A 15,101-nucleotide genomic window follows, 5' to 3' on the forward strand; every position below is an offset into this window, starting at 1 on the left:
CTCAGCTCAGCGAACTGTCATTACAGATGCAGCTCACATCCAACAGAGTCAGAAGACGATCAGGGCAATTTATAAAGAATGAATTTCATGAAATTGGAGCAAACCTATGAAACGCACACTGACTTGTGAGACAAACTTTGGGACTGATATATGCACACTGATAACGTACATAGATGTGTCAATATGTGTCTGAGACAGATTTCAGTTGGATCCTCATTTAGGATGACATGGTGTAAATAAGAACTACTTGAATTTGGCACAAGAGTCCGTAGATCTGGAAAATGGCACAGCATTGCTAGAATTTGGTGCAGACATTTCTTATGGTGCCCATACACTGTACGATTCTCGTATGAGAATCGCGGGAAATCCCGCGATCGTACGAGAATCGTACAGTGTATGGAAGGCGTGCGACCGTTTCTACTGTACGGTCGCACGTCTTCCATCGAACAAGCAGGCTGGAAAACCCGCCGGGAATGGTACGATTCTCGGCGAGTGAGTGGCCTGCTGGTTCGACAACTGACGAACGGGCCAGTGTGCGCACGCTGACCGTTTGCCGTCCTTGCAAGCCCGCCCCTCATTGCAGTCATCGCAAGCCCGCCCATCAAGGGGGCGGGCTTGCGATGATCGCAAGTACGATCTGCCTGTCCAAGATGGGCAGATCGTACGTTTTTTTAAGTACTTTACAACCATCGCAAGACTAAGGTCTTGCGATGGTTGTAAAGTGTATGGCCACCTTTAGGCTGTGGCGACAGAATTCTGGCGTGAACACAATATTGAACTCCCTGAACGATGGCAGTTTACATTGTAAAGCGATGCGCAAACCTTTGTCGCAATAAAATTCCTGTATAATAATAAGGAAAATAATAGTGCCAGGCCACTATGTCGTCCAGAAGAAGGGACCCTGCATGGCCCCAAAACGTTGGCTGTATGAGCGCTCTAGCTTTTGCACCCAAGGCAAGAACAGAAAGAAAATTGTGCCCCCTAACCTCTAGGATAGCGGAGCACATGCGCAGAATGGGCTGGAGGACAAATCCGTTTGACAAAACTAGAACAAGAAAACATTTTAGTTTCGTGTGTGTGTGTGAATTTATTTTGTATTATATTTTTTTTACTGTTGGCGGGAGGGGGGGGGATTAGGTGGAAATATTAGGGGTCTAAACAGACCTCTGACATTTCCCTTTTGAAATAGAAAAAGAGATTGAGGACACAGAGTCCTCTGCCCATACAGGTGGGGGAGAGCAGCAGGGATCCGAGGAGAAGCTGGAGCCAGTGCCACTCCTCTTCTCCCTGCCGAGCCAGGGCTGTGTTGGCTGCCTGGCGCCCCCCTTGCCAAGCAGAGAGGTTCAATTGTTGTGAAGAAGGTTTCAGGTCACCCAAGAAAGTCCAGCAAGCGTCAGCACCATCTCTTAAAGTTGATTCAGCTGCGGGATTGGGGCACCACCAGAGCAGAGCTTGCTCAGGAATGGCAGCAGGCAGGTGTGAGTGTATCTGCACGCACAGTGAGGATTGCCTGGTGTCATGAAGGGCAGCAAAGAAGCCACTTCTCTCCAAGAAAAACATCAGGGACAGACTGATATTCTGCACAAGGTACAGGGATTGGACTGCTGAGGACTGGGGTAAAGTCATTTTCTCTGATGAATTTCCTTTCCGATTGTTAGGGGCATCCGGGAAAATACTTTGTCTGAGAAGAAAATACGAGCGCTACCATCACTCCTGTGTCATGCCAACAGTAAAGCATCCTGAGACCTTTCATGTGTGGGGCCAAGGGAGTGGGCTCACTCACAATTTTGCCTAAGAACACAGCCATGAATAAAGAATGGAACAAAAACATCCTCCAGGATCAACTTCTCCCAACCATTCAAGAACAGAGTGGTGACGAGCAATGCCTTTTCCTGCATGATGGAGTCATGGCTTCCTGCATGATGGAGTCACTTTTGCCACAAGGCAAAAGTGATAACTAAGTGGCTTGGGGAACAAAACCATAATGCCATTGAGGAAACCATAATGCCATTGAGAACTTGTGGTCAATCCTCAAGAGGCAGGTGAACAAAAACCCCCCCCCACAAATTCTGACAAACTCCAAGCATTGATTATGCAAGAATTGGCTGCCATCAGTCAGGATGTGGCCTTGAAGTTGACTGACAGCATGCCGGGGCGAATTGCAGAGGTCTAGAATAAGAAGGGTCAACACTGCAAATATTGACTCTTTGCATAAACTTCATGTAATTGTTAGACAAGAAGATCCTAAAACCCTGAAGCAACAGACTTTGTGAAAATGTATATTTGTGTCATTCTCAAAACTTTTGGCCAGGACTGTAATGGGCACAAAAATATGCGTACAGATGTGGGTTATTGTCCACTCGGGTGCAGTTCCAGCCCAATTTAAATGAACGGGCTTCCTGTATGCAATGAAAGGAAACCAAGGCAAGTAACGTATTTTTCGCTCCATAAGACGCACTCCCCCCCCCCCAAACAAAAGGTGGGGGAAAATGTGTGTGCTTCTTATGGAGCGAACCTCCCTGCGTCCTATGGACCGGTGCACCTTATGGAGTGCAAAATACGGTATGTGCTGCTAGGGAGTAACATTAGAGTGAACTTGTTGCTTTGGCCAGCATGGGCTTTGTACTGGTCATGCATTTAAAAGTTTTCAGTAAATATCATACAAGAAAGAAACAGGCAGGATGCAACTTGGGGCCCCTGAACACCAGCAGCCGCATTACCGTGGAGCCACTAGTAAAGGAAGCAATGCAATGCACTCATTACTGTTCACCTTTTTTCTCAACTGCAAGTAAATGTCACAAAGTGATATTTCATTCTATGTGATGAAGTGTGGTGCGTTGCCACACAGAAAAAAAATGTACTGCATGTCACATTTTATTTCAGCGTACATCACTGCAGCGTGATATAGAGCACATTGCAAATTGCACGGTCTCTGCATTGGTATGGTAATGTTTTGGGTAAGCATGCCCAGCATAGCCCAATGCATCATGTGTAAACGGGCCCCGAATAGGACAAGCTACATCTAGAAAGATGCAATGCAACACAACGCAACGCAAACACTGCTCAAAACAACAGTCTACACCACCTGGAAGTCACCTTCCACTAACAATCTCAACCATTTCACTCAAAACACTTTCTCACTGCAACTGAAATGCACACAAGCAATTCTAGTTCAGCAATGTGGATATCTTAGTGCTAACGGTTATAGAAAAGACCATTGTGCTGTGCAGCCTTGTTATTTAAAGTCGTGTCTTCACAGAACAGGATTTAGAAGTCATTTGTATTATAAGCTGGTGGTTGACCGGTGCCTAAGATGATATCAGCCACCTGTCAAACAGGATTGTTAATAATCTTTTAAATACCATAAACTTGGGAATTCTTCACTGAACGGGTCACAGAGTCAGAGAGTACACAGTCAGCTGATATTTGTACATGATGAGTATACATTCCCAAAGGTTACTGCTTGTGTTTCGGTTTCTTTTACTCAATCAGTATTCCAGCAGAAGGTGTCTATGGGCATTTCTGATTCCTCTGCCAGTCGTCTGCCTCAATACGTACTATCACTTTCCTGTCATTTAAAGGAGAACTATGAGGTGAGTGCTTTGCACTCAGCCCCATAGTTCTAGCCGACCTGTGACAATGAAACTGTCACAGGTTGGCTCAGTAGATCGGGAGGTGAGCGAACACATACCGGGTTCGCTCACCTCTCGATCCTGTCACGGCTCTCTGCCGTGACAGGGGGAGGGGCTGGATTCCCCTCTCCCCGCTCCGATCTGCCAGCGCTGACTGGCGGAACGGACGGGGGAGGGGGCGGGTACAGCTGGCTCTGCCTCTAGATAGGCAGAGCCAGCTGTCACTCACGCAGCTGGGCGGATGCAGACATCATTGTCGGGATCCGCTTCAGCGTCTCAGTATACCACTAGCTGTAGCTCGCGGTATACTGAGCCTAGGGTGACGGGAGGGCGCTAGTTTGTGTCCTCCAGTTACCCTAAGGAGAACTATGGGGAAAAGCCCTGACCCCATAGTTCTCCTTTAAGATTCTTCCTTGTATTTCCAAATGATATCTAGCAGAATGTCAGCGGTGTGTAACAGTTTCCAGAAACATGTCGTCAGTAGTATCTAGCCACATATATAGAGTATAGCACACCAGTGGCCTTTACTACCAATGTGTCCATCACTAGCTGCCTCTTAGGTCTGGTTCACACCTAGGTGATTGCGGTTATTGAGCTGTTTTCGCGTGGTTACAATGCATAAAATATGTTTATGGGACCAAAACCGTGCAACATCCGCCTGTAAATAGCTCCGGCATCTTTTTGCGTGACAGGCGATATCTCATGCACAACGCAACGCTTAGGTGTGAACTGTCGCCATTGACTTGTATGGGTTTTTGTGTTTTGCGAGATAAAACGCCTAGATGTGAACCGGGCCTTAACATACAAGCAGCCTTTCATAAAGCTGGTGTGGTCAATGACATTCTCCGATAACCTGGCAGCAGTCACCAGCAATGCCTTAGAAATCTCCAGCGTTCTCCAGCAATGACTACTCATGTTTAATGACAGTCTCTAATAACCTGGCAGAAGCCTACGGCAAGGAGCCACCCACCTAGCAGATTCCGGCAAGGAGCCACCGCACCTCCGGCAAGGAGCCACCGCACCCTGGCAGCCTCCCCCAAGGAGTCAACTCACTCTAGCAGCCTCCCCCAAAGAGCCAAAGTACCCTAGCAGCCTCCGCCCATGAGCCAATGCACCCTAGCAGCCTCCGCCCATGAGCCAATGCACCCTAGCAGCCTCCGCCAAGGCCTCAGCCAACACTATCAGCACTCAGCCACATGTCCACAGTCAACAGCAGCCTTCAGTAAAGTGTTGGAGGCCCCTAGCAGTATTAACATAGTCTTTTGTAACACTGGGTGGATCGGTCGTTGGCAGTTTATTATAACATGTCAGCAGTTTCTAGTGATAGATGGTATTATTATATCCTTTGCAGAGCTGTGCATGGAAGTTGTGCTCAAGGTTCGGAGATGTGAGAAGTAATGTATTGTCAAGTGCCTCTATTTTACCATGTGCAAAACAAGCAATGGAAACTGAATCCTTTCTGTATGCTAGTACCAACTACTAGCAACTTCTTGAAAAGAAACCAGACCTTACTCCCTCAGCACCATCACATACAATGCAGGGCTATGGAGCCAACACCGTACTCAATGTCAGCAGTCCTTAGGCCACCAGAGTGAAGGGGGGAAGAAGCCGCCAACTGACTGGTCTAGCAGCCCGGAGGGAGTTGGAATTACATCGTAGAAAGTCACCAGCACTCCAAGCCATTCTTTACACCATTTTAAATTGTGGAAGCGCAATGGCACGAGGTCAATGCCAACTTTCCATGGGCCTCATAAACTCCTTTCTTCAAGTCAACATAGTTACCTTGGCCTACAGAAAACCTTGAAGCGCTAGTAACTTTCTAATAGCCTTTCAAGTGCGCGGTCCGTTGTGGTCAAATGCTGACTGGTGCACAGCTCCCTTAAGGACAACAGATCTCCCACCGTGGCACTGTGCAATGACTCTGCCCTCCTGGAGAAGGGTTAAAACAAGCTTTGGGCTTGTGTATGGTATAAATATGACATCAGTTTAAGAAGCTTCTGAGGTCCTTCGGAATTCATTACCAGGTGCAGCTGACCTCCTTCGAGTGAGTTTTGCATTCATATAGACTTGTAGCAAACAAAAGCCAAACACAGGTCCTAGTAGAGACACAAAAAGAAGTTCTAGCTGTCCCCTATTCTACTCAAGAGAAGCATATGAACCTCTGTTGGTGATGCCGTTAAAGAGTTCTCCTCACTTTGTCAGCAGGTCAGGAAGTTAGAGGAAATCTCCCTAATGCAGCTCCTGAGACCAGTAAAAAACTGCCAGGGGTTCTAATGCTTTCTTAAATTGTATTTCCTCTTGTGAAGCCAAATTGGGATAACACCTGCTTTAGATTTGTTACATGTTTCCATTTACATGGCAGAACTTTAAATAATGGTTAAATATGCTGCTCATATAGTTACTGGCTCTTTTCTGAAAAGTCCTGCGTAGCGTCCCCTTTTATGTAAAGGTAAGGAGGGGGCTGGGGAGCTAGGTTTACCATAATTAACCCCGTCTGCACTGTGCTGGCAGATCCTCATTATCAGTTGTTAGCTAGATGTGCAGGACTGTCATAACAAAGAATTCAAGATAAATGTTCCCATATGGCTATGTCGTTTGCAAGGAACTAGCACCCCTAGATGGGGCTGGCCAGTATAGGAAATCCCTACACTTGTTAGCGCCATCAAGGTGCCCTTGTGCTGTGCAAATGTCATCCGCTTGACTGAACTTTTATAAATGTACCCCAAAGTGTTGGGTGGTACACTGCACGTTAATGCGGTCTCTCAGCCTTGTCCCTGTAGCCCAGGGGTAGACAAAATCCTTCCCTGCAGCTATAATGCAACTACTAATCCCCTGAGGCATTGCAAGACTAACGGCCACAGGCACATCTCCCAGAAGCATATACATGATGGCAGTTGTAGTTTCACCACAGCTGGAGGGATGGAGTTTGCCTACTCCTGCTCTAAACTGTCCCTTACGTCCACATTGTTACATTTTCAAAGCAGTAGAAGCTGCCCATGGAATCCTATGTATAATCCTGCTCCAAAGTATCAACTAGAAAGGTAAGAAAATATTTCTGGACCTGCTGTGTGATTGGGGACACCTAACATAGTGGGGGGTTTCTCAAATCTGAATGTAAAGGTGGAAATACACTTTCCTGGGCTTCCAATCACCTGATCTGGAGCCTGTCCCGCTTATCGCCATGTGATCAGGAGCTGTCAGTGACAGCATGGTCACAGGCAACGTCGGCACTCTAGCTGGGGTGAAACTACAACTCCCATAATGGCTCAGAGAGCCATGCCTTTGGCTGCAGTTACATCACAGCTAGAATCACCACGGCTGGAGTGCTGAGGTTGCCTACCCCCGGATTATTGTATTACGGTGGGATGAGGAGAAGACGCTATGAGACCTCTCTATAATGGGATGTAATAATACACATGTGGGTCACTGCTGCTACACAAACAGCAACAACACCAGTAGTGAGGTGATCAGACCCCTCCCCCGAACTACAGCTAGATAGAAAAAGAAATGTGGTTCTCCATTCTTTAAGACTAAGGTCACATCTAACCGCTGGGGTGCGGTGCAGTAACGCACGCACTTAAACATTGTGCATTAACACAGCGAAAATCAAACATGCACTTTTTTGGCAACACAGCACAACATGCATTGTATTGCAGTGCACCACATCGGCACTGGCAAGCTGTGTTGGGGCGCCGCTCGGAATCCGGGGCACTGCATGGCACCGTTACAAATAGTGTAGTACCGCGGGTTACAAGATCTCATGTGATCCTGCAAAACAATTATGTGAACAGGGTCTTAAGGTGCCCATACACTCTTCAAATTTGCACAGTGTGTGCCGCTGTCGGCTCCCTTTTGATCGGCATCCCTCGATCAGCTGATCGAAGGAGCCGGGTGGAAAATCTTGAATCGATCAGAGCCGTCAGCCAATGAGCTGCCTGCTCTGGTCGAGTATTCTGACAGATAGCGGTGGCACCTGTCAGAATACAACGCAAACAGCGAGATTTGTTAATCAACGCGCTGTTAGGGCCCCGTCACACCATCAAGAGTGTGTTCCAGTGTGTTCGGCCTCTGGAACGGCTCACTTTGTTGTGGGACGGGAGGGGGTGTGGCGGTGCATTGAACTCAATGGTACCGCAGCCATGCCCCCCACCTGCGGTGCAATCGCCGGCACCCGAACGCGTGGCACATTAGTGCCTGTGTTCCAATCCAGTGCGATCTGCAGAAAATAGTGCATGCAGCATTTATGGCAGATCGCACTGGACCAGACCCCCTTCCCCACTGCATCCTGGGATGTCCACGTCACACATCCCAAGTGTGACGCCAGATTCCACACATGAGCAGACATGGTGCTGCAGGCTGGCTGGCAGGTTGGGGCTGGGGAATTTTTGTGTTTTGTATTGTTGTAAGCCTTCCCATTGTGCTCCCTGCTATAAAGGCTGGTTATAGATTCATGCATGTACCATTTTTTTCTAGTTTGACTATTTTTGGTTTGGGGGATGCACTGGGGTCCCAGCGTGCATTTTTGATTGCTGGGCCCCCAGTGCGTCCCTGCACCTTAGTAGGAGGAGTAGGCTACCTCCAGGTACACCTGCATGCAATCTATCGACTTCATTAATATGCTCACACTTGGAGACTCAGATACATAGAGTTAGGACCACACTTTGCAGAGGTGCCTTGGCGCGGCAGTGTGGCTTCTACATATTTTTGGCCAAAAGTTTGTGCAACTAAAACCTCTGATTTTAACGCATACTGTTGACAGGGCTACTTGTTTGGTTGCAGGCTGGCTGGCAGGTTGGGGCTGGGGAATTTTTGTGTTTTGTAATGGTGCTGCTCTCTGCCTGGTATTAGGCAACTGACCAAGATCTGCATGGCGGGGGCTTGTGTGTGTCTGTGTTAAGGGGCCCATACACTGCACGATTCTCGTACGAGAATCTCGGGAAATCCCGCAATCGTAGGATAATCGTGCGACCGTTTCTACTGTACGGTCGCACGTCTTCTGTCGAACCAGCATGCTAGAAAACCCGCCGGGAATCGTACGATTCTCTGCGAGTTAGTGGCCTACATGTTTGACAACTGCCGAAGGGGCCGGTGTGCGCACGCGCACACTACCCGCTTGCAGTCATCGTAAGCCCGCCCCTCATTACAGCCATCGGAAACCCGCCCCTCAGGGGGGCCGGCTTGCGATGATCGCAAGTACGATCTGCCTGTCCAAGATGGGCAGATCGTACGTTTTTTTATTTACTTTACAACCCTCCCAAGACTATGGTCTTAGGATGGTTGTAACGTGTATGGGCACCTTTACAGAGGGAATCACTAACGCTTAGTACTGCACGAAATAACTTTGATTGCCGGATAGTCAGCAGTGAAAAATTTTATTTACAAAAATGGATAGAATGGTTTTCTTGTAGACATACCGTGTTTCCCCGAAAATAAGACACTGTCTTATATTTTTTTTGGCTCAAAAAATACACACTAGGTCTTATTTTCGGGGTAGGTCTTATTTTTTTTTTAATGTATAACAATCCAAAGTTAATGCAAATCCATATTAAATAATCCAAAATGGCAAAGTTAAGAATAGGATGATCAGGTCAATCAGGGGTGCAGCACCTTTCCATGAGCAATTTGGTAACCAGAATGAGTGAAGCGCGCTTTCACTATCGATTCCTCACAGGCGGAGGGCATTTGGTATCACTCCGCCTGTGACAGGAGACGGCGCTATAGAGGAGGTATCGGCTTATGCGACTCTGCTCCCTCCGCTGCCGCCTCGCTTCTTTTAGCGCTGGTTTCTTGGCACCTCTGATTCTCTCCCACGGCTCTTCAAGTTCCCCTCTTATGCCCTGGGAATGGTCACATCCAGGTCTTATTTTCGGGGTAGGTCTTATATTTTAGCAATTCCCCAAAAAAGTACTAGGTCTTATTTTCGGAGTAGGTCTTATTTTCGGGGAAACAGGGTATAATGCACGTGACACTACACTCACAAGTTAAATCTTTAAAATACATTCAAGTATCTTAACTACGGCATTAACACAAATGTATCTTATTTGTGTATCACTCAGCTATAGATCCTCAAATCATCTCTGAATTGGTGCTGACACTGTCCTTCCTTCTGGAGGGTGGTTACTGTTGTTCCCCATGGCCCCTGTGTGTGTTGTAAAGTAGTCACTGCTCCAAGCTCGCTCCTGTGATGGACTACAATCTCAGTACAAATTAGTAAACTAAAACATGAGATTGTAGTCCATCACAGCAGTGAGCTTAAACCATTCAGTTTAATTGCTCTGTACGAGTATTAACTCAAGTTCTGATCCATGACTGAAGTAATTTTTTCAGTGGAGAAAATTAACATGTTTTCATCTGCAATTTCACATACATACTGCAACAGCCTCAGGGCCTTTTTTTTTATAACACAAAAATATTAAGTTAATCTATCATTAAACTTTCTGACATTTTATAAACCACAAACTCTGCACTGTGACACAACATATTAAACTAGAACTGTTTATCTGGATAATCTCCTTATATTCTGACATTCGGGAAATACAGGAATACATTAGGAAATATGCCATACCTTCAGAAAGGATCTGAAATGTGTTTTGTTACAGATAAACCTTTTCAGATAAAAAGAAATAAGCAAATGGGTGTACCAATTTACAAAGGTGATGTTTTGGGGATTGTGATGCCAGCAAGCAGCAGGTTGTCTGGTTTATTGTGAGGTTTAGCTGAAAAGATAAGTTTATGGTAATAGATAATATATATATTATTTCTGATTTACAGCACAAAATGGATAGTGACTGATTTTGAGCCTTCAAATACTTAAATATTTGGTTGGTTAAAGAAAAGCTCTGTAGAACAATAATTTAAAACAGTACAGTAACATGTTGTTTACCTGTTTTTGGGGGGTTTTTTTGGGATGCACTGTTTAAAAGAAAAGAAGTAATAAGTGTACTTTTGTGAAAAATTATCCCGCGTTAGATAGTTTCACTATACTACCCCAAGCAGTAATAGCCACTGAATTGCAATAGAAAAGAGCCTTGTTTCCGCAAGCCAACTTGTATGGGTGTGGTCAAATTGGTGGAAATAAATCCTATGATTATGTATAGAAGGGATGAGGCCTAGACACCAACCTAAGGACAAGATCAGTTTCTGTTGGATTCATGGGGAATAATGGCTTGCACGCTGACCCCCGCCCCTACATTTGTCTTCACCTCAACATACAGGCACCCATATCTGTGCACTATCAATGGACTTTATGTAGACAGTGTTCCTGCCCTTGTACAGGCCAGTCTTTGGGAATGGTGGTCTCTTCTATTGGTAATGCACCCCACAAAAACAAAAATACACTTAGTCTTCAAATTTGAGCTACAAATAAACCTTGTCTCAGATGATATTATGCCACTGTTAATTGCAGACAGGAAGTAGTCATTACACTGAATGCAACTTTACCAATCACTGAGTTTTTCTAACTTGCTAAAGTTATTTGTTACATTAATACTCATTCATGCATTTTATATGCAGCCTATATTTGATTCTGTTCATGCAAATTGACTCTTGGCCATAGATAACCTTGGAAACAGGAACATTGCATTAGAGAATATCTGTACATATTAGGTTCATTAAAATGACATAATAAATATTCATATGCAATATTTTATATATGCCTGTTATTATTTTTTGGTATGGGCATAAAAAATTTAAGAAAAAAAACCAACAAAACCACTCTTAATTTCCTTTGCTGTATCTACGAGTACTGAATATAGATCTTAATAAGATTGCAGGCTTTAGCCCTAAACAATCTTTTTGCAAGTTTCAGCACTTGGGTTTGACCTCTTGAGCAGGACAGGGGGGCACAAAGCAGAAAGACTTTTTAACCACTTGCTGACCAGGGTGTTTACACCCGCTTCATGTCCAGGCCATTTTTTAGTATTCAGCGCTGCAGTAATTTGACTGACATTTATTCAGTTATGAAACGCTGTACTGAAATTAATTTTAAAAAATGTTTTGGGGTCAAATAGAGCTTTCTTTTGGTGGTATTTAATCACCACTTTAATTTTTTACTATATAATGAAAAAAGTACAGAAAATTCTGGGAAAAAAACGGTTTTCCCTACGCTATGTTATAAAACATTTATTATTACCCAAATTTTTGGTAAAATATAAAAGACGGGGTCACGTTGGGTAAATAGACACCAAACATGTCAAGCTATAAAATTGTGTGTGCCCGTGAGATCGCAAGAAACTACCATACCTAAATTTGGCCATAGGCAAATCTTTAAAAGCTGTTACCGCTCACGATATTCGCGGCAATATGTAACATGTGCAGCGCAATTGGTGCAATCGTCGCTTTTTTGCACGTAGGGGCACTCGACGCTTGGTTATGTGGGAGCGGGGGACTTAAACATTTTTTTTTTAACTGCTATTATATGTGACTTTAAAAAAAAAATTTGGAACTCATTTTTTTTAACCTTTTTTTCACTTAACTTTATTGCTATCATATAGGGGACTAACAAACCCCCTATGTGATAGCCAATTTGCAGTGACAGGTCCTCTTTATGGAGACATCAAGGGTCTTTAAGACCCCTAATGTCACCTAGAGACCCCCAGAGAAGGTGATGAAGCAGAGACTTGCTTCACCAGCTTCTCTCTAGCTTCTGTACTGGAGAGTGACAGAGGAATGTGGAAGAGATGTAATATACATCACCTCTTGCATTCCGACGAGGAGGAGGAGATCAAACGGAGAACGTGTACTAATCTCCATTTCATCTCCGGTCACAGACCTGCTGTGCTGGTCCCAGGCTTACACTGGGCACAGCGTAGCTTTGGATAGCCAGCAGCGGCTGCGACGTGTATGTGTGCACACCTGCACACATATTACAATCGATCGGGCCTCTCTGCAGACGCCTGAACACTTGTATGTAAACAGCCATCGGTAGCTGTTTACTTTTCAAGCTGATTTCCCGCTCGTGCCTGCCACATAGCGTGGGCATGAGCAGGGCGGGAAGGGACATTAAAAAAAGCCCACCCGCATCCAAGAAACCGCTGTCCGGCCAGACAGCAGGTGGTTAAAAGGTCAGTTGAACAGAAATTTTTTAAAAATCCAGTTTACATCTTTACCTGTCACATATCTTTGCTACCACATGTTTTTAACGTCCCCACCCGCATGCGTCGGGTGCACGTACGTGGGAAAACGACAATTGCGCCCATTACGCCGCACATGTTACATATCGCCGTGAACGTTGCAGTGAGAACAATAATTCTAGGGCCATTAATCATTGATAACACTAAACTGATGAGCAGTAAAAGCTTTTAAAGCGTTGCCTATGGTCAATTTCGGGTATGGAAGTTTTTTGCAATTTTGCGGGTACGCACAATCTTAAAGCTCGACGTGTCAATTTTTGTTTAATTATTTTGTATTTTTATCACTTTTTTTCTTAACTTTATTGATATCACATTGGGGCTTGTTGTCATTCAGAGGTGACAGGTTCTCTTTATGAGCCTGCCCTCCAGTACAGAAAATCTAGCACAGCATTGGGCTCTATCTTCCGTACAGCTCAGATTGTGACAGCTGACACAGGAAGCACTGTGAATACAGCACTCCTGTGTCACTGATCACAGAGCAGAGCGGAACCATGGCGGGGAGTGGGCGCAAGGGGGGCAGACTTTGAAGGGGAGGGGCTGGCAGGGGGGAACGGACCAGCAGGCTGCTCTACAAATGATTGGGCAGATCACTTGTACTAAATGAGCAGCCATTTAAAGATAAAAGTGCAGGCATCAGCGCTACCGTGTTTCCCCGAAAATAAGACACTGTCTTATATTTTTTTTTGGCTCAAAAAATACACACTAGGTCTTATTTTCGGGGTAGTTCTTATTTTTTTTTTAATGTATAACAATCCAAAGTTAATGCAAATCCATATTAAATAATCCAAAATGGCAAAGTTAAGAATAGGATGATCAGGTCAATCAGGGGTGCAGCACCTTTCCATGAGCAATTTGGTAACCAGAATGAGTGAAGCGCGCTTTCACTATCGATTCCTCACAGGCGGAGGGCATTTGGTATCACTCCGCCTGTGACAGGAGACGGCGCTATAGAGGAGGTATCGGCTTATGCGACTCTGCTCCCTCCGCTGCCGCCTCGCTTCTTTTAGCGCTGGTTTCTTGGCACCTCTGATTCTCTCCCACGGCTCTTCAAGTTCCCCTCTTATGCCCTGGGAATGGTCACATCCAGGTCTTATTTTCGGGGTAGGTCTTATATTTTAGCAATTCCCCAAAAAAGTACTAGGTCTTATTTTCGGAGTAGGTCTTATTTTCGGGGAAACAGGGTATAATGCACGTGACACTACACTCACAAGTTAAATCTTTAAAATACATTCAAGTATCTTAACTACGGCATTAACACAAATGTATCTTATTTGTGTATCACTCAGCTATAGATCCTCAAATCATCTCTGAATTGGTGCTGACACTGTCCTTCCTTCTGGAGGGTGGTTACTGTTGTTCCCCATGGCCCCTGTGTGTGTTGTAAAGTAGTCACTGCTCCAAGCTCGCTCCTGTGATGGACTACAATCTCAGTACAAATTAGTAAACTAAAACATGAGATTGTAGTCCATCACAGCAGTGAGCTTAGAGCGCTGACTACTTTACAACACACACAGGGACCATGGGGAACAAAGCAGCCACCCTCCAGAAGGAAGGACAGTGTCACCATGAATTCAGAGATGATTTGAGGATCTACAGCCGAGTGATACACAAATAGAATATACGTCTGTTAATAGTTAAGATACCTGAATGTTTTTAGGGTTTAACTCCCCAGTTTGTTGTCACTTTAACTGTGCAGTCATAAAAGATACAAACTGCAGCTTAGTGGAGTGGCAGTGAAGGCAATGCCCTCTCTTTGCACAGATACATTCTTTCAGTCATAAAAGGAGTACTTGCCAGAGGCTGGTAACCTTTAGCAGACTTCACAAATGCAGCAGGAATGGCCCAGCAGAAGGATACATTGACACTGATGGTTTCCTCTCACAGACACAAGAAGGTGCTGCTTCTGTCCCACTTGATCAGGAGGGTCTTCCACACGATATGGACCTCCTTGGCAGGATTCCTGTTCTGTCCCTGCAGATGGGAACACTCCCCCTGTGTACAGCCTCGCTTTCCCTCACAGTCTGTGTATCTGTCCCTCTCTGGTTCCACAAATACATTACACAAAATGGAGGCTGAACTCTGTTTATCTGTGAGAGCCAACACAATATGGTCGACAAAATCTCGAGAGAACTCGTGCCCTATCAGAACACAAGGCTTCCCCAAGATGGCTGCCGGAGACAAGTACAGAGAACAAGTTTTCCTCTACAGGTTTTCACAGAATGGAACAACAATCCTCTGGCTGTATTTATGAGGAAGTGAGCAATCTGTAATTACTGTGCCACTCCTCCTCACAGCTAGCTTGGCTGCCCTGCACTTAGTGACACCTACCTACATGCAT

The 15,101-nt window shown here is 45.3% G+C and overlaps 1 protein-coding gene across 2 annotated transcripts in view; it reads right to left on the minus strand.

Annotated features, from left to right (window-relative positions):
- Nucleotides 1-14,749, minus strand: part of TAX1BP1 (Tax1 binding protein 1) — an 82,169-nt gene extending 67,420 nt beyond the window's left edge. For both annotated transcript variants that reach the window (XM_018576270.1, XM_018576261.1), the window contains exon 1: nucleotides 14,558-14,749. The gene's annotated coding sequence lies outside the window, so the exon portion shown is untranslated. The remainder of the gene's footprint in view (nucleotides 1-14,557) is intronic.
- Nucleotides 14,750-15,101: the final 352 nt, after the last annotated feature.

Source organism: Nanorana parkeri, unplaced genomic scaffold, assembly GCF_000935625.1.
Source record: "Nanorana parkeri isolate BGI_ZX_2015 unplaced genomic scaffold, ASM93562v1 scaffold4, whole genome shotgun sequence".
NCBI lineage: Eukaryota > Metazoa > Chordata > Amphibia > Anura > Dicroglossidae > Nanorana > Nanorana parkeri.